The sequence below is a fragment of the Schistocerca gregaria genome, chromosome 7 (assembly GCF_023897955.1).
Source record: "Schistocerca gregaria isolate iqSchGreg1 chromosome 7, iqSchGreg1.2, whole genome shotgun sequence".
Classification (NCBI taxonomy): Eukaryota; Metazoa; Arthropoda; class Insecta; order Orthoptera; family Acrididae; genus Schistocerca; species Schistocerca gregaria.
The window spans coordinates 313,055,862-313,080,379 of NC_064926.1; the positions used below are offsets into that span (position 1 = coordinate 313,055,862).

Below are 24,518 nucleotides of genomic sequence, written 5' to 3' on the forward strand. Positions count from 1 at the left end.
TAAGAAGCTCCTCCTAAGCCCCTGGATTCATTTCAACCAAACTTAGTTCAGTTATTAATTACTATCTGCAAAGTAATAGTGTGGGGTAAAGATCAGCGTCCCCTGTCAACGCTGACTTAAGCAGCCGCCCATCGCTTGTCGGCCCAGTTCGGTCTCAGAGAGCATCAGTACTGAGTAATACGAAGACGATACTTAGCTTGCGTTGTGAAAGTAGTAGTAATAGAGTGTAAAACTGATTGCATGTAGGAGGCACTGGAAGCACATCAAGCCTCCCCATAACGAGAAGTTAAATTATGATTTTTCCCTTTTTAGAAATCAAACATTTTATTAATCTGCAAGTGTTATGTACAGATCATTTATGGATTCCTGCCCCAGGCCATTGCAACTTCTTTCCTTCCTTGTTTGTGTGGGTGATAACTCGTACAGTAGCTTACACAACACCTGGCACTCGGTACGTCGGTGGTGCGAAATATAAACTTACTGGCCTGAATCACGGTACATCAGTCGGACGAAATGTAAACTGCACGATCCTGGCCCGTGGAACATCGGTCGGGAAATAATTGCAAGCAAGATAACAAAAATAGTGAAACAACGAGGGACTGCAATAGATGCAAAGTTCCATTAAATGTATCAATATGTGGCGTCGACTGAAATAAGACTTGCACTCGGCGGCCGAACTTCCCCGGATAGTGATTCCCGGACAAAAATGCCACACGCTCATTTTATTTATCTTTTTCTTTTAATTTTGTTTCGAAAGATATTACTCCCTTGAAAATATTGATTTGTTTTGTCGCTTTTTGTAAGGGTGCTTACTGTGTGAATTGTGTTCTCAGAAACTGGCGGTAAACAGTATAGATTCCTATTATATTGTATTGACAGGTAATATATATTTTGTGGTATTTCTAACACAATATGGGTTTGTGATTACCTATCAGATATTTCATAAATTAAACCAGCCGGATCTTAAACATGTAATACAGTCGTGTGCGATTGGTACAACGTCAGACCGATTTGCCGAATAGTGGAATGGCTCGAAGGTCGAACAATCGTGTTCACATTTTAGGCCCGGTCCGTTGGGACTTAAATCGTAGCCCGACCGCAGCTCTGCCCGGTTTGGTAGCTAAAATGTAGCATCAGTCGAGTACCATTGTAGTTGCAGCCGCCGCTTCCCCTACGAGCGTAGAGCAACAGAACGGACCTCAAGACTGGACCTATTTTTAATTCTGTGTATTGCAAGATGAACATACATTGTGAACTGTTAGGGTGTTTAACCGGTCCCAGCATTGCCGGAGAACCTGGAACAGAATTTCGGCAAGGATTCTTTGTATTAAGTTGAGTGTATTACAATATTTCTCGCTGTGATTGAGTTCTCTCATACTTCGGAATCTTGCCCCAGAAATCCAAGCACTGTCTCGAAGGGCCAAATTATAATTTTGGCCACGTGACTTTACTTGTTCACTTCAGAACCACAACTGAAAAAGATTTACTCGTTCCCACGTGAATCATGGTTCACTGCTTCATGGCATTCCATTAAAAACCTGAAATAACTCTACTGCTTGGTATGTTTGTTTAGGCTTTTGTCTTAGAAAGCATGGAGAGCGTTCCTACCTGATAGAAGTAGAAGGAATTGATGTCCTCGCCGGCGGTGGCTGCAGTGTAGAGGAGCCCGCTGAAGTCTGTGGTGGACCAGTCAGGGACAGCTGTGGTCGTAACGACGACAGCAGGTGAGGGCGCAGGCGAAGTCAGTGCCGCCTCCGAGTCGGGGCTGGTGACCGCCGCCGGGGGTGGCTCCTCCTCCATGGCCCCCATCGCGCAAACCGAGCGACACTCACTGCCCCCGCTGCAAAACACAAGTGGTGCACGTGAGTCTTTCAGGTGCCGTCCCTCACCCGTTATTAAATCGTTCGTTACTATCGACACTTGGCAGGGAGTGAAGGAACCTGTACAGCACAAAAGCGTACAGTCCGACCACGACTGTTGACTGACAGAGACTGCAGACATTTGAAGAGGCTCGTAATGTGTAATAGGAAGGCATCTATCCATACCATCACATAGCAAATTCCAAACTGCAATAGTATCCATTGCAAGTACTATAACAGTTGGGCGGGAGGTGAGAAAACTTGGATTTCATGATCGAGAGGCTGCCCATAAGCCACACATCACACCGGTAAATGCCAAACAACGCCTCGCTTGGTGTAAGGAGCTTAAACATTGGAAAATTGAACAGTGGAAAAACGTTGTGTGGAGTGACGAATCACGGTATACCATGTGGCGATCCGATGGCAGGATGTGGGTATGGCGAATGCCTGGTGAACGTTATCTGCCAGTGTGTGTAGTGCCAACAGTAAAATTCGGAGGCTGTGGTGAATTTCTCAATTGCCGCCCACAGTGGATGGAAAGCGTCGGTGTGTTTCCTGCTACGAACTAAATTATTTTTAAAGCTGAATTTTTCGTGCTCTTTCTGCAGGGTGATCCATTTAAATGTTTCAGCGCTTATGTCTTTGGGAAAACAATAGATGTATAAAAACGACTTTCACTGGTTCAAATGGTTCTGAGCACTATGGGACTTAACTTCTGAGGTCATCAGTCCCCTAGAACTTAGAATTACTTAAACCTAACTAACCTAAGGACATCACACACATCCATGTCCGAGGCAGGATTCGAACCTGCGACCGTAGAGGTCGCGCGGGTCCAGACTGTAGCGCCTAGAACCGCTCAGCCACCCCGGCTGGCGACTTTCACTGGCATGTAAGGCAGATGCTCATCAAAGTAAATACTATGAAACTATATAAAATGTAAACAAATATTCGTTTCAACTTAAACTTATGATTTTTTAAATTTACAGCCTGTATTATTTCTTATGCAATATATAACATAAAAAATCACGAAAAAGCTTTTGTTGGATTGCAATAGGTCAATTACATCCCGATCAAAAACAAAGTATAGCTGACATTTTAAATAAACGAAACTTGACACTATTGCACATCCTTAAACGCAAGTATGAAACCCATGTTGCTCGTAATCGCGATGTGATCGATGTATTACGATGCAGCTTTGGCTGTACTTATTATTGTTTACACTGTCAATAAGTGGTCTCCATTATAGTGGGTTTCTATCATTGCAGCGTGTTTCTTCTGCTGGCTGGTACTATGCTCAGCTTTTGTATCAAGTCGACGCACACACACACACACACACACACACACACACACACAGAAACACACACACAGGGGGGAGGGGGGGGAGGAAAGGAGGGAAGGAGGGAGGGAGAGAGAGTTAATATTCATGCGCACCTGTCGGGAGTCAGGCAGATACCTCTGAGCGGCAACGAAGCGTTCCTGGGAAAGTAACCTGCCAGAAAGAGCTGTTTCTCAGAATTGCAACTGCCTTGATGTAGATCAATAATAATAATAATAATAATAATAATAATAATAATAAACTTGTTAAATACAGTGAAAACTCCATGACAGTATTGAATGGAAATTTGTTTCTGCTCCCTCCCACGATTAATAAGGGGAAAAACATCAAATACTGGTTTAGACATTGCAAATAGAGGCTTATCACTGGGTGTAGTTTGTATAACCAAATATAGGCCTTAGCTGCCTGGAACGTGCTGGTTTCAGCCCCGTATCTGTCTGTTTTAGTACACTCCAGGAAATTGAAATAAGAACACCGTGAATTCATTGTCCCAGGAAGGGGAAACTTTATTGACACATTCCTGGGGTCAAATACATCACATGATCACACTGACAGAACCACAGGCACATAGACACAGGCAACAGAGCATGCACAATGTCGGCACTAGTACAGTGTATATCCACCTTTCGCAGCAATGCAGGCTGCTATTCTCCTATGGAGACGATCGTAGAGATGCTGAATGCAGTCCTGTGGAACGGCTTGCCATGCCATTTCCACCTGGCGCCTCAGTTGGACCAGCGTTCGTGCTGGACGTGCAGACCGCGTGAGACGACGCTTCATCCAGTCCCAAACATGCTCAATGGGGGACAGATCCGGAGATCTTGCTGGCCAGGGTAGTTGACTTACACCTTCTAGAGCACGTTGGGTGGCACGGGATACATGCGGACGTGCATTGTCCTGTTGGAACAGCAAGTTCCCTTGCCGGTCTAGGAATGGTAGAACGATGGGTTCGATGACGGTTTGGATGTACCGTGCACTATTCAGTGTCCCCTCGACGATCACCAGAGGTGTACGGCCATTGTAGGAGATAGCTCCCCACACCATGATGCCGGGTGTTGGCCCTGTGTGCCTCGGTCGTATGCAGTCCTGATTGTGGCGCTCACCTGCACGGCGCCAAACACGCATGCGACCATCATTGGCACCAAGGCAGAAGCGACTCGCATCGCTGAAGACGACACGTCTCCATTCGTCCCTCCATTCACGCCTGTGGCGACACCACTGGAGGCGGGCTGCACGATGTTGGGGCGTGAGCGGAAGACGGCCTAACGGTGTGCGGGACCGTAGCTCAGCTTCATGGAGACGGTTGCGAATGGTCCTCGCCGATACCCCAGGAGCAACAGTGTCCCTAATTTGCTGGGAAGTGGCGATGCGGTCCCCTACGGCACTACGTAGGATCCTACGGTCTTGGCGTGCATCCGTGCGTCGCTGCGGTCCGGTCCCAGGTCGACGGGCACGTGAACCTTCCGCCGACCACTGGCGACAACATCGATGTACTGTGGAGACCTCACGCCCCACGTGTTGAGCAATTCGGCGGTACGTCCACCCGGCCTCCCGCATGCCCAGTATACGCCCTCGCTCAAAGTCCGTCAACTGCACATACAGTTCACATCCACGCTGTCGCGGCATGCTACCAGTGTTAAAGACAGCGATGGAGCTCCTTATGCCACGGCAAACTGGCAGACACTGACGGCGGCGGTGCACAAATGCTGCGCAGCTAGCGCCATTCGACGGCCAACACCGCGGTTCCTGGTGTGTCCGCTGTGCCGTGCGTGTGATCATTGCTTGTACAGCCCTATCGCAGTGTCCGGAGCAAGTATGGTGGGTCCGACACACCGGTGTCAATGTGTTCTTTTTTCCATTTCCAGGAGTGTATTTTCATAATGGAAAGTTTCAACTGTATTAAGTTATCGCGCAGTAAAGCATAACCTAATCAGTTCGTAGTGTTATGGACCGCAATCAGCGACTGGTAGGCATGTGTGTATAACGTCCATCTGTATCCACACTGATAATCTGCAACACCAAACACCTAGGTAGGGAGGCAAATTACCTCCATGCTTGACCTCCAGTACATGTGTTTGCCTGCTCATAGCCTTATTCAAATGAAGCCAAAAGTCCCCGGTTGGATTCTGGTAAACATTAACAAATTAATTTTCATATTATTCAAAGTACACATTGAGGTCCGTCTGATATAGCGAGAAGGTCATTAGTAGCAGACATTTCAGTGTGTTGGCATATTATGCGAAATAATAGCGTAAAACGTAAGGTATTTAATAATACAATGTGTGTCTGATGTAATAATGAATTCCGCAAAATGATGGAGGAAAAACGTATGTCCTCTAGGCGAATTGTGTGTGATAGAGAATCTAAATCGCAACGGAGAGTCTGTGCCACTGGCGATGTCGGTAACAATATTTCTCCTACTTTAATGCAGCCCATGTGTATTGTATTTATTGAAGTCAGTGTCGTATATTAAAGCTGTATGCAGATAGATTATAATTATTGGTTTTCCAGTACACGACTTCATTAACTGAAGAACACTGCTAAATACAACGCAGTACTTTTTATATAAGGTATTCGATATCTGGCACCACATAGAAGCGTGATGTGAAGACCCGCTATTAGTGTGGAGGTCGCACATAATAAGTATCAGAAGTAAGTGTTGTGGCTTATTTTATTAGTTGTATTCACTATTCAAGAGAGACGCACTATCTGACAATGTAAAGCTAACAGTTTGTCACACAATCATACTTTCGAGTAGGTTGCACAGCTTGGAAGTGCGATCAATGTCCGGAGACGAACATTTGGAAACATTTCAGACTCTGCAAAGCAAAGTTATCATTTCGGGAACGGGCGCACCCGCTATACTTTCAACCATACCTATCAGGCAACACTTAAGGCAACCATCCATTAACCAAATCCTCCATAATCTTCTAGAGAGGAAACTGGTACTCAATAACTGAGGATAATTATCACCTTGTATTTCAGCTGAACCTTTTTTTCGGAAAAGGCCACTTCCTCCACCACGAGCGTTGCTCGCTTTTCATTTTACAGACAGGGTATTCCTTCCCAGCATCTCATGTACCGTTGTCTTATGTGAGTAGATAAAATAACTTATTTTCTGTTTTTGTTGAGTTATTACGTAAAATAAGCTCAACCGTCTACCGTTCTGAAGAGTCTGTCCTCAATGTAAGGTGTTGTAAATATGTATTATACAATGTCGATTTTACAGTATCCACTATCAATGGCTGGAGCACTTTCCACAGCCTGAGGGGTATCAAATGCATCACTTCAGTCTCAGCTCACCCGACGTCTGAAGAGGACCAATGGCATAAACTGTCAACGTCTGTAATAGAAGTAGAACACTTAGGCGTTATGGAACTTAACACACACTGCTCAGCCAGAACATTTTGACTGCCTACCCAATAGCCCATACGTCCACTTTTGGTATGGATAACAGTGGCAATGCATCGTGGCATGGAAGCAATGAGGACTTGGTAGGTCGCTGTAGGGAGTTGTTACCACACTTGCACACACGAGTCACTCATTTCGCTTTAATTCCAGAGAGGGAGCTATGAGTTCGGACACTTTGTTGAGTCAAGTCCCAGATGGGTTGGATCAGGTTCAAATCTGTTGAGTTGGGGCGCCAGTACATCAATTGAAATTCGCCACAGTGTTCCTCGAACCACTCCATTACACTCCTGGCCTTGCAACATGGCGCACTATATTGTTGAAAGACGCCACTGATTTGGGAAACATGACGGTTATAAAGGGGTCCACGTGGTCTGAAACAAGTGTACAATACTCCTCGGCCGTCATGGTGCGTTGAACGAGCTCCATTGGACACCTGGATGCCCACGTAAATGTTCCACTGAGCATAATGGAGCCGCCGACAGCTTGTCACCGTCCTGCAGTATATTTATCAAGAAGCTGTTGTACTGGAAGACGGCGGACTCGCGCCCTCGCGTCGGCATTATGAAGAAGGTATGGGGATTCATCAGACCATGGAACGCTCTGCCCCAGCGCTAACGTCCGGTGCCGATAGACACAGTCGTAATTGCCGATGTTGTGGTGTGAACATTGGCACTACATGGGACATCCGCTGCAGACGTCCATCGTTATGAGTGTTCGGTGCATTGTATCTTCTAACACAGTTGTATTCTGCCCAGCATTAATATCTTATGTCAGTGTCGCTAGAGTTCGCCGCCTGTCCTGTTTCATCAGTCTGCCCAGCCTACAACGTCCGAGATCTGTAATGAAGGGTGGCTACCCAAACCCACGATATCTGGACGTGGTCTTGCTACGTGTTGAAGACACTCACTACAGTTCTCCTCGAACATTCCAGAAGTCGTTCAGTTTCCAAAATGCTCGTGCATAGTTGCTGGGCCATCACAATCTGCGCTCTGTCAAACTCAGATAGATGGCGCGCCTTTGCCGCTCTACACACGCTCGTACTACATCATCGTGCTTATGTCTGACCAGAAGTAATTTCCCGTCAGGTGACGCAGGTATCGCCTGGACGGGTTTCTAGCGATAGTAGGTCGGTAGCCATAATGTTGTGGCTGATCAGTGTATTTAAAAGCCAGTCAAGCAATGTATTACAGCAGATCGCTTTTCTCAGACCTCAACACTACTGAGTCTCAATCCATCAGACACATTCACACCCATCTTGGAAGATATATTGCGGGTTGCCTAGGAAGACGCTACACTCACTGCAGCTCATTCAGCCAGAAATTCCTGAATGGAAGAGATTTATTCAAGGTACCAGTAACACAGTTAATGGTGAGGTAAGTGCAGTAACGTCCTGCTCATTCATTATTCCATCACCAGGTGACTACAGCGAAATTACACAGCTTCACAATACGCTGTCAACGATACACAGCAGCAAGTGCCTATGAACGAGGGAGGTGTATGACCATAATCCGCTGATATTCCTTCAGTCACGCGACTACCCTCTACCCTCTTCATCCACCCTGTTACAGTTCAAAGACAGTTTAACACTTAATATGAGTCTACTGCACTTAGATGTCGTACACAAGTTCACCGAACAAAAAACAGCAGTGCGAATGCTTAGGTGAATCGTTAAGACTCCTCAGATGGCGCTCGGTTGACTCACGTGCTGCCTCTAAGTGAGGATAGGGCGTTAGCGATCAGTGAGATATTTATGTTTCAGGGGGACACTTTAGGAAACAAGGGTAAATTTACGGACGTGACAGAACGGCGAAAAGAGGCATTCCTGTTTGACCGTACCCATGGCCGTATGGTGTGTGAAGTTGCTCGGTTTGTTGCTGTTTCACGGCGGTCTGTTCAAAGTGTGTATGAGCAGTGAGGTAGTACATCTGGCTAGGAAACACAAAGTCATAATTGCGGTCGGAAGAAGGTCCCGAAAGTGTGACCGGTGACGCGTTTTACAGCTTGTGAATCAAAATCGCTTCCATACCCAACAGGAATTGGTGCGAACAGCACACGTCATCTTGAGAACACTGCAGCAGGAACTTTTTGCAATGAGCATTTGGAGTCGGTCATTATTCACACAAGCACACAAAGACGTCAACAGAAAAGGTCATCGGGCTGACATAATATGTGACTGGTTTTCCTAATACTCCCTCACCGTATTACGTCTCGATTGGCCTGCAAAAGTCACCCGACTTGAAACCACAGAAAAGCTGTGGAATATGTTAGAACAGAGGGTAAAACGCCGATTTAGCATCCCTGGAATTCGGTGGAAATGAGCGATTAAATCCTCAGCCGGTAGTTTACCCTGGATGTGAAGTATCCTAGATGTGGACTCAATTTCTAACAGAGTTAAGGGGGTTATTAAGTCCTGGGGTGGTTTTAGATCGTATTATTTGTTCACATATTTTCACTCTGTAGCGGAGTGTGCGATGATTTGAAACTTCCTGTTAGATTAAAACTGTATCCCGGACCGAGACTCGAACACGAGACCTTTGCCTTTCGCGGGAAAGTGCTCTACCACATGAGCTACCCAAGCACGACTAGCGCCCCGTCCTCACAACTTCACTTCTGCCAGTACCTCGTCTCCTACCCTCCAAACTTTACAGAAGTTATCCTGCGAACCTTTCACAACTAGCACTCCTGAAAGAAAGGATATTGCGGAGACATGGTTTAGCCACAGCCTTGGGGACGTTTCCAGAATGATATTTTCACTCTGCAGCGCAGTGTGCGCAGATATGAAGTTTCTTGGCAGATTAAAACTGTATACCGGACTGAGACTCGAACATGGAAGGTAGGAGAAGAGGTACTGGCAGACGTGAAGCTGTGAGAACAGGGCGTGAGTCGTGCTTGGGTAAATCAGATGGTAGAGCACTTGCCCAAAAAAAGCAAAGGTCCCGAGTTCTAGTCTCGGTCCGGCAGAGAGATTTAATCTGCCAGGAAGTTTGGTATTAATTGTTTGTAATGATTTGTCTAGGAGTGACTAATTTTTTGTCCGGTGAGCTTACAATTAATTTGTATAAGAGACCTAGAAACAAATGAATAGGACCTTTTTCTTTGTAATAAATTTAATGTAGTGAAATTTTGTACTGGAAAACAGTTTCACTGTAAAACTCTATTTTCCAGTTATTCAAGAAAAATATGAAAAAAATGAATTTTTTAATGCCCGCCCGCCCCATCCCACCCTCCGTCTCCACCCCTACGGTTACACTTCACAGGGTGGGGATTTTAAGTATGTTGCTTATGACAGTCCCACCTACCTCTGTACAAAAATTAGCGACTGCGCGGATTTATTAGCGTAATTCGCCTTCGTTGACTGGAAGGTGTGTTCGGTATTACTGTAACGCAGCTCCGAGGCGAAGTGGAAACGCGTAAGTAAAACAGTTCAACGAAAAGACAGACGAAGCCTCTTTCGCCCTGGACTTGCGGCATCTTATGTAGTTTGTAGCTAATCGAGATGTGAATAGGAAGTGTTAGCGTGCAGTCAATTCAGCAGAAGAAAACCTCTGTTTCATTTTTTCCCCTATGCTCTACTCTTCGAACTGTTATATCATAATATCTTTAGGCTCCTAATCGGAGATTTGATAAGAGATTAGTAATTAGAAAAAAAGTGTGGCAAAAACTTTGTTGGTTTATTGCCGTGTGAGATGTAATTAAAATCTCTAGCTTTCGGCAAAATCCACCATGGTTCTTCATATGCTATTGACAATTGTGGATTCTGGTTAGGGAAGCATTTATAGAACGTAAATGGCTTGTAGCTGATCGATACGAGTCATCACTGCTTCATGCTCCCTGAAAATGCGTCTACACTATGTGATCAACCATATGTTTTTCGTATTTGGTACAGTGTGCTGCCACTTACTGCCAGGTACTCCATACCAGCGACTCCAGTAGTCATTAAACATCTTAAGAGAGTAGAACGGGGCGCTCCATGGAACTCACGGACTTCGAACGTGATCAGGTGATTGGGTGTCACTTGTGTCATACGTCTGTATGCGACATTGCCGCACTCCTAAGCATCTCTAGATCCACTTTTCCGATGCGATAGTGACGTGGAAACGTGAAGGGACACGTACAGCAGGAAAGCGTACGGGCTACAGGCCGACCTCGCCTGTTGACTGATGGAGACCGCCGACACTTAAAGAGAGCCGTAATTTGTAGTAGGCAGACATCTATCCAGACCATCATATAGGAATTCGAAACTGCATCAGGATCCAGTGCAAGTACTATGGAAGTTAGGCAAAATGTGAGAAAACGTGGATTTCAATGTAGAGCGGCTGCTCGTAAGGCACAATTCACGCTGGTAAATGCCAAACGACACCTCGTTTGTTGTAATAAGTGTAAACATTGGACGACTGAACAGTGGAAAAACGTAGTGTGGAGTGACGAATCACGGTACACAATGTGGGGATCCGATGGCAGGGTGTGGGTATGGCGAATACCCGGTGAACGTCTACCAGCGTGTTAATGGCAAAAGTAAAATTCGGAGGCGGTGGTGTTATGATGTAGTCGTGTTGTTTTGCATGGCACTAGCACAGCACAGGTCTAAATTGGTGTTTTCTGGTGCCTTCTTGCTTCCCACTGTTGAAGAGCGATTCGGTGATGGCGATTGCGTCTTTCAACACGAACGAGCACCTATTCATAACGCAAGGCCTATGGCGCAGTGGTTACACGAGAATAACTTCACTGTAATGGACTGGCCTGCACAGTGTTCTTACCCGAAACCTATAGAACACCCTTGGGATATTTTAGAATGCTGAATCATTGCGAGGCCTCACCGATCGATATCGATACCTCTCCTCAGTGCAGCACTCCGTGAAGATTGGACTGCCAATCTCCAAGAGACCTTCCAGCACCAATTTGAACGTATGCCTGCGAGAGAGGAAGTTGTCATCAAGGCTAATGGTGGGCAAACACCTTATTGAATTCCAGCACTACCAGTGGAAAGCGCCACGAACGTGTAAGTCATTTTCAGCCAGGTCTCCGGTTTCTTTTGATCACATAGTGTATATTCATCAGTAGCGATAGCAACTGCTGAATAGAACTCCATTTGGACATTGGAAACTTCACAAATCACACAAAAACTGTCACGTGGTTCTGCAGACGGGGCTACTTTAACTAAAGAATCAATAGAAATTAGAATCCGCAAGAAGAATTTGAACCACGGATGTGACTGTATCTTATTGGTTCATGAAAACTAGCTCTCGATACTGAAAAGACAGTGAAAGATGCGCTGAATTGGGTACTTTTTGATGAGAGCGCTGGAACTGCCATTGCAGACATGGACACAATATGTGACAGTCTGACGAATGATGACGCACGCCGGCCAGTCTCAAGGCATCACAACAAAACCATTCAAGTCAGTCAATTGTTGTAGACGAAGATGGTGAAGCGTTTTGTCGAAAACTCGAGACTTTACCCAGATTAGACGCGGCAAGTAAACTGAGAATGTTTCATACAATAATGTTGCCACGAGATTCTTTGAATACAAAAAGAATTACAAAGTTTGATAATTGAAAGAAACTCAATCTAAACACTGTTTCAGGCGATTACTGGGACTGAGGCAAGACGCGAAAATCGTCAATTAATGAATAGCTACGGCTGGAGCTGTGCTACTTAACGTTTCGAGATAAACTAGTTTTCTCACAACTACGTTAATATCAGGATTAAATGAGCAAAAAAAAAAAAAAAGGCCTGGTGCGAGAAGGACACGCGCTTTACTTGTTACGTACAAAGAAAATCAAGTACGTATACAGTTCATGCATCCCGGGAACAGAAAATCTCGACGATTTTTGGCTGTTATCGATATGCATACCGGCAAGATATAAGTCCAGAGAATTCCCAAACCTTCAAGAATTTTTTAATTTTGATTCTGAATTCGACTAAGAAATAACAAAAAAATATTTTTTTGGTGATATGATTGCAATTTTACACTTTTCAGACTTTTACCTTTCACTTCTTGCCAAATTTTGTAAGTGACTTTGAGAATATCCAAATATGTGACATAAAGTGCCGCATTTTTTACTGTATTGGCTTTAGAGAGATATTAACTTGATAAGTGAACCCGTTCCTGGGAAAATGGGTGTCGAACAGCCATACAAACAGACAAGATAGACAGACGGACGAGCAATTAAACAGAGAACCGACTCGTGGCGATAACATATTAGACCTCCCGGTGACAAACAGACCGGAACTATTTGGAACAGTTAAGGCAGAACAGGGTATCAGCGATCATAAAGCGGTCACTGTATCGATGATTTCAGCCGTAAATAGAGTTACTAAGAAAGGTAGGAAGATTTTTCTGTTTAGCAAAAGTGACAAAAAGCAGATTTCAGAGTACCTGATGGCTCAACACAAAAGTTTTATCTCAAGTACAGATAGTGTTGAGGATCAGTGGACAAAGTTCAAAACCATCATACAATATGTGTTAGATGAGTATGTGCCAAGCAAGATCTTAAGAGATGGAAAAGAGCCACCGTGGTACAACAAACTAGCTAGAAAACTGCTGCGGAAGCAAAGAGAACTTCACAGCAAACATAACCATAGCCAAAGCCTTGCAGACAAACAAAAATTACGTGAAGCGAAATGTAGTGTGAGCTTGCTATGCGAGAGACGTTCAATGAATTCGAAAGTAAAGTTCTATGTACTGGTTTGGCAGACAATCGTAAAAATGTTGATCTTATGTCAAAGCGGTAGGTGGATCAAAACAAAATGTCCAGACACTCTGTGACCAAAATGGTACTGAAAAAGAGGATGACAGAGTAAAGGCCGAAATGCTAAATGTCTTTCTCCAAAGCTGTTTCACAGAGGAAGACTGCACTGTAGTTCCTTGTCTAGATTGTAGCACAGATGACAAAATGGTAGATATCGAAATAGACGACAGAGGGTTAGAGAAACAATTAAAATCGCTCAAAAGAGGAAAGGCCGCTGGACCGGATGGGATACCAGTTCGATTTTACACAGAGTACGCGAAGGAACTTGCCCCCCTTCTTGCAGCGACGTATCGTAGGTCTCTAGAAGAGTATAGCGTTCCAAAGGATTAGAAAAGGGCACAGGTCATCCCAGTTTTTAAGAAGGGACTTCGAACAGATGTGCAGAACTATAGACCTACATCTCTAACGTCGATCAGTTGTAGAATTTTGGAACACATATTATGTTCGAGTTTAATGACTTTTCTGGAGAGTAGAAATCTACTCTGTAGGAATCAGCATGGGTTTCGAAAAAGACGGTCGTGTGAAACCCAGCTCGCGCTATTCGTCCACGAGACTCAGAGGGCCATAGACACAGGTTCCCAGGTAGATGCCGTGTTTCTAGACTTACGCAAGGCGTTCGATACAGTTCCCCACAGTCGTTTAATAAACAAAGTAAGAGCATATGGATTGTCAGACCAATTGTGTGATTGGATTGTAGAGTTCCTAGATAACAGAACGCAGCATGTCATTCTCAATGGAAAGAAGTCTTCCGAAATAAGAGTGATTTCAGGTGTGCCGCAGGGGAGTGTCGTAGGACCGTTGCTATTCACAATAAACATAAACGGCCTTGTGGATGACATCAGAAGTTCACTGAGGCTTTTTGCGGATGATGCTGTGGTATGTCGAGAGGTTGTAACAATGAAAATTGTACTGAAATGTAAGAGGATCTGCAGCGAAATGACGCATGGTGCAGGGAATGGCAATTGAATCTCAATGTAGTCAAGCGTAATGTGCTGCGAATACATAGAAAGATAGATCCCTTATCATCTAGCTACAAAATAGCAGGTCAGCAACTGGAAGCAGTTAATTCCATAAATTATCTGGGAGGACGTATTGGGAGTGATTTAAAATGGAATGATCATGTAAAGTTGATCGTCGGTAAAGTAGATACCAGATTGAGATTCATTGGAAGAACCCTAAGGAAATGCAATCCGAAAACAACGGAAGTAAGTTACAGTACGCTTGTTCGCCCACTGCTTGAAAACTACTCAGAAGTGTGGGATCCGTACCAGATAGGGTTGATAGAAAAGATAGAGAAGATCAAATGGAGAGCAGCGCGCTTCGTTACAGGATCATTTAGTAATCGCGAAAGCGTTACGGAGATGATAGATAAACTCCAGTGGAAGACTCTGCAAGAGAGACGCTCAGTAGCTCAGTACGCGCTTTTGTTGAAGTTTCGAGAACATACCTTCATCAAGGAGTCAAGCAGTATATTGCTCCCTCCTACGTATATCTCGCGAAGAGACCACGAGGATAAAATCAGAGAGATTGGAGCCCACACAGAGGCATACCGACAATCCTTCTTTCCACGAACAATAGGAGACTGGAATAGAAGGGTGAACCGATAGAGGTACTCAAGGTATCCTCCACCACACACCGCCAAGTGGTTTGCGGAGTATGGATATAGATGTAGGTGTAGAAAGTGATCCAATCAGGGTTCCGTTTTTACAGCCTGAGTACGGCACCCTAAAAAAAGATAACAAAGTGGCGTTCATTGCTCTACAGCACATATTTTACGCGGCAGATAAATTGAGACTGTTTCATGCAAGTCTTCGCGAGACTTTCTGATTTCAAACAGTTAGTAAGTTCGATAATTAAAACAAATGGAAAGCCAGCGAAGTTTCAGCCTATTGCTAAGACTTAGACAAGTCACGTAAATCGTAACTTAAAGAATAGCCGTCACTACAGTTGTGCCCCTTAACGGTTCGAGACAAAGTAGTTTCCTGGCACTGGCACGCACGATAGTCCGAGGCAACTGGTTTGAGATCACGCTAGAATGACGACAAAAAAAACAATAACAACAACATGGTGGTAGTTGTTACACAATAACAAAACTAGGACGCTCGATAAATGGTCCTACAATTAAACTACAGTCTCTCCTCTCTCTCTCTCTCTCTCTCTCTCTCTCTCTCTCTCTCTCTCTTCTCTCTCTCTCCCTCTCTCATGCGCTCGAGCGCGCGAGTATGTCTGTGTGTGTGTGTGTGTGTGTGTGTGTGTGTGTGTGTGTGTGTGAGAGAGAGAGAGAGAGAGAGAGAGAGAGAGAGAGAGAGAGAGAGAGAGAGAGAAGAGAGAGAGGTGGAGAGAGAAAGAGAGACGAGAAACGAGAGAGAGAAATGGTCCGTGCACTTCCTGCGATGGCAGAGACGAGGTAATGGTGAGCCAGACGAGGAGGAAGCGAGTCGTAACGTGCAGCCGTCGCCTATAGCCCAGATTACCAGAGAAACGCCTCTGATTTTACGAGTTCCTCGTAAGTAAACAGCCATGGAAATCCAGCAAAAGTGCTTTGCATGGCAAGGCTATCCGTTCGGTAGCAGAAATTTATTTGTTTACTCCACTAAATTCCCCGTAAAACGAGCTCGAACGTCTCATATTTAACAAAAACAAACAGATTATAATATCTACGAATCACTTACGTGAGCATCAAAAAAATATAATTCTAAATTTTGTGCATACTCCGCAGATGGTAGTAGCTGGGACGCGACTTAAAGCCTAACGCAACACTACACAGAGTGATCTAGCTGCCCTACCGATGTAGTTTAATGCTGTTCACGGCCGTTAAAAACCACACGCGAAATTTTCATATTCTGTCGCTCGCTGCGCGGAAGTTGTTACTCCTACAGAAAAAATAGAAGGACCTTTCTGTCGGAAATTTAATGTAGTACGTTTTGTACTTGGTTATGTTTTCGCTAGAGGCCGTAGTTTTCGAAATATTCAATAAAAACGTGCAAAAGTGAGCATCACACACATCCCCACTCCCACACTGTTTCTACCGGTACTGTACAAAAATTTGCGGCCGCACAAATTACTTTCCGCCTCTCTATTGCGTGACCTTATTACGTTATCAGCTTAGCCGAGCACTTACAAATTGTGTAACTGTCGTTTGTATATTACGCCTTACAATTTTGGGAGTTTTAACAGCGTAAAACAACCACTACATTGTTGTATTTGTCAGACCTTCTTACTACGAAACTACAGTGCTTGTAAGCGTTAAGTTCGGATAGAATTGTCAACGTAATTTGTTTGAGCGTAAAATTTATAAATGTCGCTTTTCTGTCATTAACCTCAGGCATAAATTTAAGTTAATAATATTAACTAAAAATCCGGTTACGTTGGTGGTGTAATAGCCTAATCAATAGAGGCCAAAAAAGGTCGAATGTAGGGAATAGTTCGTGCAGTCATAATTTTTTGTGCAGTGGTAGGATGGAGTGCAGAACAACATATTACAAATCCTGACATGTCAGTGATGTTTATGGGGTGGAGGTACATTGGAAGTCACTTTCGTAGGCTGTTTTGAATAATTCGAAAACTGTGGTCTCCCACGAAAATGTAACCCAGAATAAGATTTAACTACATCGAATTTCTTACAGAAAGTCCCTGTTCTTTATATCTGTAGTACTAATAGTTCGCATGTAGCGAGCGAGAGAATATGAAAATCTCACGTGTGGTTTTTGAAGTCCAGATATAACACTGCGGGTTGCATAAACGACATCGGTAGTAGTCGCTAAATCAACCTGTATAAAAGCTTATTTCGGACAATTTCCATATTTGAATCCACAAACACGACGCAATTAGTTTCACAATAATTTGACATGAGCCAGTAAAATTCTTTTCGTATCTTTTCTGCTCCTTTTTTGAAAACATATTTTGCAACTTGTATCTTTTTGGAGGTTTGAGTTCCCTGTTTCTAACAAGGTTTTCCGAATTTCTTCATTGCCTGACAGAAAAACGGAAGCACGCAGAAAAAGTGGACTAATGTCAGTGTCGGTTCGTACGCGTACACATCATCTAAGGGAATCTAAATGATCAGTCAGAGTGCTCTGCAACTGGTAGAGCGGCTACGGGAGTGCAGTGGTGTTGGTTGTATTCAGCGTTCTTACCGCGCCCGGTAGGCCGTATAAGTCTCTTGAACAGCGTTAGATGTTGGATGATCACTGTGAAGAACACTGAGATGCCGTGTACTCATACGAGCCAGCCTTATTAGCGTCTGAGGAGTTTGAAAGGGCTCTAACTGTGCGTCTCCTTTCGGTTGGCTGGTCGAATCTTGCAATTTACAGATTTATGAAGCATTCGGTAGTGACGGTAGCCCAGTGTTGGACTGCAGCGGAACATGATGGGAAACATATTAGTCGCCAACAATACGGTCGACCAAATCTTACCATCACGAAGGAGAAACGCCGTACTGTGCGCCAAGTACATCGACATTCTCTCACACCAGCGCCTGCCATCCGGGAACCAGTAATGGGCTCTATGAAACATTATGTGTCATCCCATCCCGCACCATTGGTCAGGGAGCAGCAGCAGCAGTCGGACGGGAGAATTATCGTCGCACGCTTAGGCTGCCATTATCACAACAACATAAACGGCTTCGTCTGGACTGGTGCCGAGACCAGGAAAGAGGAATGGCGTCGCATTGTGTTGAGCAATGGTAGTTTCAACTGTGTAACAGCAAAAGATGACAAACGTACTGAACTGAAAGCATAGGGTCACTATAATGTTTAGTTAACTTATATATAGGTATTCGTGAGAGGTTTTGACGGATGAATAACTTTGTTTAATTTGTTGATTTTGTTGAGAAGTACACTTTAAACGGTAAGTTAGATGACCTCATGTGTGTCTTGCATTATAGCATGTGTTTCAAATTATGACATGCTGAGAGTAAAATGCATTCGAAGTCAGCAACAACAGACTTGTCGCAACAAGCAAAACAGCCAGCAAGTTGAGTCCTGTCGATGTCTGCAGCCCGCCTTGTGACACTTGATGTACGTCATAGAACAAGTTATATGTGGAAACAGATTAATTTGAGGCTCCCTTTCGCCATACATCATCAATGATGCAGAAATTAAGCTTTGCGAGTACACAAATGCTGCTTTCCTTTTTTTTTTTTAGGTCAAAACTTTTGTACGTTGTGGAAAACGTTCAGACCATTGGGATACTTTTGAACACAGAGAGAAAAACTACAGATTACTCCCATTATGTAATTTTATAGACATGATGCAAAACAGTAGTTCAAAGTGTTTGCATACTTTTGAGCATGGTTAAAAATACTCTAAGCTACATTTTTTCCATAATTTGTTGTATAAATTCTTCTGAAGATGTTGCAAATCTGGGACTTTGGAAACGTCTAAACTTTCCAACATGGCACTAATTCAGTTAAAGAAGTGTGTGTGTGTGTGTGTCTGAGTTCACGCGAGCCCTCGTGAACTTCTTCTTGATAACTCGTGCAACCATCTGAAAGTGACACACTTCGGTAAAAATATTCTTGTCATTCGCTTAAATATTTTCCCTCCAGCACCATCTTGCACTATGACTGGCTATAGAATCATACTTCCGCTAGCGCCATTATGTATTTGATAAAATTTTCTACCGTCCTCCCGTTTTAATTTTTGAGGTTCCCGCCACCCCAATTCTTTTTTTTTTTTTTTTTTTTAATCCCGCGCGATCCTCCATTCTGGGTTTTTGAGTTTCTCTCCAGTGCCGTCTTGCTGACAGCACCGACTAATGTGGAAACGAGAACTGTGAATGAATGAGCTGGTAGTCATACTGTTGTCACATATTATTCACACAAAATGATCTTGCACAATTATCATTCTGTGGCCGGCGGGAGTAGCCGAGCGGTTCTAGGCACCACAGTCTGGAACCGCGCGACCGCTACGGTCGCAGGTTCGAACCCTGCCTCGGGCACGGACGTGTGCAATGTCCTCAAGTTAGTTAGGTTTAAGTAGTTCTAAGTTCTAGGGGACTCATGACCTCAGATATTAAGTCCCATAGTGCTCAGAGCCATTTGAACCATTTTATCATTTTATTTTTAAAAGTAAGCATCAATGAAAATTATTCCAAACAACGTCAGTTGAAGTAAAAAAGATAAAAAGTTCACTACAGTCTTCTGCTTTATTTATGAGATAAATGAATAAACATACCCCTACTAAAAGGCGACGAGTATGACAACGTACTAAACACACGAGTTAAAAATATCTGTGACGACACCACACGGTGAAAAATAACAGATCAGAACATTATAAGCGTTGGCAGCTTCACGTTCTTCCACCTGGGTTTCCTAGGAAGGCTTCCCATGTTTTATTCAGAATTTAAAATGCTAATAAACCACTGCTGATTCTTTCATTTGTCATAGCAAGTTTCGCATAGCAGTATCTCTGGTCACGTGGTACTCTAGTCGAATTACAAATACAATTCTCTCTGGAGGGTTAGTTTGAATGCTGCCTACTCTTTCTAGTTCTGTTTTACGACACAGAAAATTGCACACACGAAAAGCATCGGTTTATGCGTAATGCAATGTATAATCTTGGCATTCTGGCCCGCCGGGGTGGCCGAGGAGTTCTAGTCGCTTCAGTCTGCAATGGCGCGACCGCTACGGTCGTAGGTTCGAATCCTGCCTCGGGCATGGATGTATGTGATGCCCTTAGGTTGGTTAGGTTTAAGTAGTTCTAAGTTCTGGGGACTGATGACCTCAGATGTTAAGTCCCATAGTGCTCAGAGCCACTTGAACAATTTTTGGCATTCTGCTTCAGACTTACAAATAAACTGAGCAGTGTGGTACGGTGTTAATCGTTCTCTGATAGCAGTATTCTGAAAATTATCGGCTTTTTTATATCAGTTACAATTATTACCTTTTCAGAACGATCGAGTGCAACGATATTGAGACACTCTGTATTAACTTTTGCCTTGATTCTACATATAAACTGAGGTTTTTATGGTACTGAGTTAAGTAGCAAGACAATCACGAGACTGTGTGTAGGACGGTGTTTAAATTCCCACCAACATAATGAAATTTATGTTTTTCGCCGTCCCGTACCTCACTTTGCATTCCCCATTAGTGCCACAAATAAATTTCTTTTTACAGGAAATCCTATTCGCCGTGGATTATTTAAAGAAAAGATAACTGACATGTGAAGATAGCTGGTGCACAGTAATTCATTTCTCATGGATGTAGTGGCAGTAAAGGAGAATTTAATCTCAGGAGGAACCGAAACATGATCTATAGTATTAGTGCGGAAACTCTTGTGGACGTGATGAAACTAAAATCTTCTACATGAATTGGTCATGGCGTTTCGCCTATCAGCTTAAAAAATAAAAGAACAGACATCTCTACGTTTCAACTCCCTATTGAGATCTTCTTGTGTAGTTTCTTGAAACACTTAGGACGACTCCAGAAGACGATCACATCAATGAGTTCTATACATTTAGAACGGTGAAATTGAAAAGGAACGTGACCTGGCCTAGTCAATTATAATAATTTACTTTGCAGGTCTGAAACGTACGGGACTAGGTACTGATTTCATTTCACACTTCAATGTTTCTCTAAAGAAGCCGTTTGCGTAATCTACTCTGCACATTAAATACCAGATCAGCATCGTATTAATAGGATGGTTAAGTCTAAGTAAAGTTGACGTTGTCTAGCATAATATATTCAGATAAACAATCTAAAAGAAACGCTTGAAATTAACTTTGGTGAAGATAGTGGTTCGTCTTTTTTCCGCACATTCTGTGCACAATCAACAAATGTATTGACGTCTTTCGCTCATGTAGATTAGAGATGTGTATAGTAACTGTAAAAACAGGGTGTTTCAAAAATGACCGGTATATTTGAAACGACAATAAAAACTAAACGAGCAGCGGTAGAAATACACCATTTGTTGCAATATGCTTGGGACAACAGTACATTTTCAGGCGGACAAACTTTCGAAATTACAGTAGTTACAATTTTCAACAACAGATGGCGCTGCAGGTGATGTGAAAGATATAGAAGACAACGCAGTCTGTGGGTGCGCCATTCTGTACGTCGTCTTTCTGCTGTAAGCGTGTGCTGTTCACAACGTGCAAGTGTGCTGTGGACAACATGGTTTATTACTTAGAACAGAGGATTTTTCTGGAGTTGGAAATCCACCGCCTAGAACACAGTGTTGTTGCAACAAGACGAAGTTTTCAACGGAGGTTTAATGTAACCAAAGGATCGGAAAGCGATACAATAAAGGATATGTTTGAAAAATTTGAACGGACTGGGAACGTGACGGATGAACGTGTTGGAAAGGTAGGGCGACCGCGTATGGCAACCACAGAGGGCAACGCGCAGCTACTGCAGCAGGTGATCCAACAGCGGCCTCGGGTTTCCGTTAGCCGTGTTGCAGCTGCGGTACAAATGACGCCAACGTCCACGTATCGTCTCATGCGCCAGAGTTTACACCTCTATCCATACAAAATTCAAATGCGGAAACCCCTCAGCGCCGCTACCATTGCTGCACGAGAGACATTCGCTAACGATATTGTGCACAGGATTGATGACGGCGATATGCATGTGGGCGACATTTGGTTTACTGACGAAGCTTATTTTTACCTGGACGGCTTCGTCAATAAACAGAACTGGCGCATATGGGGAACCGAAAAGCCCCATGTTGCAGTCCCATCGTCCCTGCATCCTCAAAAAGTACTAGTGTGGGCCGCCATTTCTTCCGCAGGAATCACTGGCCCATTTTTCAGATCCGAAACGATTACTGCATCACGATATCTGGACATTCTTCGTGAATTTGTGGCGGTACAAACTGCCTTAGACGACACTGCGAACACCTCGTGGTTTATGCAAGATGGTGCCCGGCCACATCGCACGGCCGACGTCTTTAATTTCCTGAATGAATATTTCAATGATCGTGTGATTGCTTTGGGCTATCCGAATCATACAGGAGGCGGCGTGGATTGCCCTCCCTATTCGCCAGACATGAACCCCTGTGACTTCTTTCTGTGGGGACACTTGAAAGACCAGGTGTACCGCCAGAATCCAGAAACAATTGAACAGCTGAAGCAGTACATCTCATCTGCATGTGAAGCCATTCCGCCAGACACGTTGTCAAAGGTTTCGGGTTATTTCATTCAGAGACTACGCCATATTATTGCTACGCATGTTGGATATGTGGAAAATATCGTACTATAGAGGTTCCCAGACCGCAGCGCCATCTGTTGTTGACAATTGTAACTACTGTAATTTCAAAAGTTTGTCTGCCTGAAAATGCACTGTTGTCCCAAGCATATTGCAACAAATGGTGTATTTCTACCGCTGCTCGTTTAGTTTGTATTGCCGTTTCAAATATACCGGTCATTTTTGAAACACCCTGTACATACCCTTCAGGGATGTTGTCCACCTTAGGTATTGAAGAATGACCTGATGGGATTGGTCAGGTATAAATCGCCGCCCCAATCCTCAAACACACGCAATTGTCCAAGATCTTTCCAGACGCTTGGTTCAGTGTTTTCCTCAGACTCTTCCAAGTCCTTTCCAGACAACTGTCGCTTCAACAACCTTACTTACTTACAGATTATTTCCTACAATTTCAATTAATTTTATCCTTTTTTATAAAATCGGTCATCAATGGACGGTATTGCAAAAACTAAAACCATAGTTCACATAGAATCCGAAATGCACCAACGCTTATTTCATTAACTTAAAATCACGTAGAGGTCACAGCCCCTTACTGGACGATAGGGGGAAATTACGTAATCGCTTACAAAGATATGACAGTTCTGGCACCTTGTAACCATTTACCCTAGTGGAACCTCGTTCGCCAGTAACTGCTGAAAATTTTTTCGGAATTTTGCGTGATGCTCAATAACGTTAAAAAAAATCGAATTACATAGTCTGCTTCCATGGTGTAATGGATAGGATAAGCAAGACGTTTTCGTTTCGAATCTCGTCAGGTACAACAATTTTTTTTGTTTTTAAATCTTTATTGAAATAACTTTGATCACTATTTTTATTCTGTTAATTGGATCAAATGTAAATTGTTATTTCTGTTTCCTTGTTATATTATTCTACACAATGTATGAACTTTTTCATTTGTTTCATTTTTTCTTTATGCTATTCTCTATCCGATAGAAATTTTTCCGAACATGAATTTAACTATATTTATCTATTATTTGAAAATACTGATCTCACAGTTAAAAAGCAAAAGGCCAAGTAATCAATTTGACTGTAGAGCGGTGTGAAAAACAAATTTTTGGTTACCAGATATGCAAATTTTTTGCATGGCAATCGACATGCAAACATACTAACATTGAAAACAAACTTTTGTACTACGGACAAAATAACGCAAATAAAGATTTAAATAAAGGAATGGTTAATAAGTAGAACGAAATACAAATGGAATGAGAAACAGATATAATCAACACTATAATGAGGACGAAATAACAGGATACTAAAACAAAAGAAAGTCATACGAAATTTAAACATGAAATTAATAAAAAACACATTATCCAAGATATCACATGGAAAAAGAATAATGGGAAGAAAAATGACTTCAAATGAAGAAATTGATATTATAATGAATACTATGTGACATAGGAATGAAAACAAAAAAATACATTTAAAAAAGTTAATTCAATAAAATTGATGATCAAAGTCATTCTGCTAAAGTTTTAAAGATAAAAAAATTACTGCACTTTTCTAAGATATAGTTTGTTGTTGTTATGGTCTTCAGTCCAGAGACTTGTTTGAAGCAGCTCTCCGTGCTACCCTATCCCAGTGCAAGGATCTTTATCTCTGAGTGAGTGCTGCAACCTACATCCTTCTGAATCTGCTTTCTTTATTCATCCCGTTATCTCCCTCTAAGGTTTTTACCCTCCACGCTTCCCTCCAATAATAAATTGGTGATTCCTTGATGCCTGTCAACGTGTCCTACCAACCGATCCCTCCTTCTAGTCAAGTTGTGACACAAATCCCTCTTCTTCTCAATTCTGTTCAGTACCACCTCATTAGTTACATGATCTACCTACCTAATCTTCAGCATTCTTCTGTAGCACCACATTTCGAAAGTTTCTGTTCTATTCTTGTCCAAACTATTTATCGTCCATGGTTCATTTCCATACATGACTCCATTCCATACAAATATGTTCAGAAAT

The 24,518-nt window shown here is 43.2% G+C and overlaps 1 protein-coding gene across 1 annotated transcript in view; it reads right to left on the reverse strand.

Moving 5' to 3' along the window:
• LOC126281880 (cardioacceleratory peptide receptor-like) overlaps positions 1–24,518 on the reverse strand; it is a 1,969,042-nt gene that overhangs the window by 1,773,169 nt on the left and 171,355 nt on the right. Inside the window, exon 2 of the mRNA XM_049981193.1 lies at positions 1,609–1,840. The gene's annotated coding sequence lies outside the window, so the exon portion shown is untranslated. The remainder of the gene's footprint in view (positions 1–1,608; positions 1,841–24,518) is intronic.